Below are 1,413 nucleotides of genomic sequence, written 5' to 3'. Positions count from 1 at the left end.
TGTTCTTGAGATGCTCTTGAAAGGCTGGGGGGTTATACTCCTTTGTGTTTTGATTCTTGTGGACTTGTTTTAATTCTCTTCAGTTTTAGCCTGAATTTACATATGAGCAATGGATGATCTGTTCCACTGTTGACCTCTTGTCTTGTTCTAGCTGCTGATATTGACCTTCTCCACTACATCTTCTCACAGATGTAGTCAATGTGATTGCTTTATATTCTACCCGGAGGAGATCATGTATATAGCTGTCATTTGTGTTGTTGAAGAAAGGTATTTGTGATCAAAAAGTCATTGGTCTTGCAAAGTTCTGCTATGTGATCTCTAGCTTCATTTCTATTACCAAGGCCATATTTTCCAATTACTGTTCTCTTCGTCTCCAGTGTTTACATTCCAACCGCCAATAATTATCAATGCAACTTGATTGCATGTTTAATCCATTTTAGACTGGAGGCATTGGTACAATTCTTCACTTTTTGCATAACTAGCTTTAGTGGCTGATGCATAAATATGTATAATATTTTATTGACTGGATTTCCTTCTCTGTGAATAGATATTGTCCTATCATAGACAGCATTGAAATTCAAGATCAATCCTTTTTCACAATGGATGCAACACCTGTCCTCTTGATTCTGTCATTCCCAGAACAGTCAACCCTATGAATGCTTAATTTAAAATGGCCAATTCCAGTCCATTTTAACTTACAACCCTCTAATATGCTGATCTTTATGCATTCATTTTATTTTTGATAACATAATTTTCCTAGATTCATACTTTGTACATTCCAAGTTCCTGTTATCCATGGCTGTTTGCCATGCTTCTTCTCATTGAGTCGTGTCTCACCAGCAAATGAAGGCCCTGAAGGCTTTACTCCTTCCATGTTACTATGTCTGATTCTAGGCCTGAGGAAGGCAGCTCTTCCTCAGTCATATTTTGAGTACCTTCCAACTTGAGGGACTCATTTTCTAGTACTAGCTCTGCAATAGGCCAGAAGAAGGAAATACCACCTGCAGAAACTGTACAGACTTAGATGGAAGATATATGAAGAAAATAACAGCTTCACATTTTAATGCTTTTGTTTAATAAAGGATCCTATGATTTTGTAGCAATACTTTGGATTTACAATATGCCAAACAGTAGTCTGAAATTTTGCACATAGTAACGGATGTGCTGTTTGATACTACCTCAGTATCAATGCCCATTAAAGTGTGAGTATCGAATTAGTTTGTGCAAGATTTCAGACTAGTGCCTGGCAGACAGTCAGGACACTAAGCATGTGCCCTTGGCCTTGGGACAGCTTTCGGAACATGGACTATGCTGGGTGATGACTGTCACCCTTGGTGATGCTTCTTATTACCAAGATAGAAGTCATGCCTGTGGCTGCCCAGTTAACTTAATGAGGACTTGCGGGGGGTGGGG

The sequence above is a fragment of the Echinops telfairi genome, unplaced genomic scaffold, assembly GCF_000313985.2.
Source record: "Echinops telfairi isolate 266 unplaced genomic scaffold, ASM31398v2 ScPeMD7_3533;HRSCAF=4204_0, whole genome shotgun sequence".
NCBI classification, from domain to species: domain Eukaryota; kingdom Metazoa; phylum Chordata; class Mammalia; order Afrosoricida; family Tenrecidae; genus Echinops; species Echinops telfairi.
Note: the sequence above shows the minus strand (reverse complement) of the source record.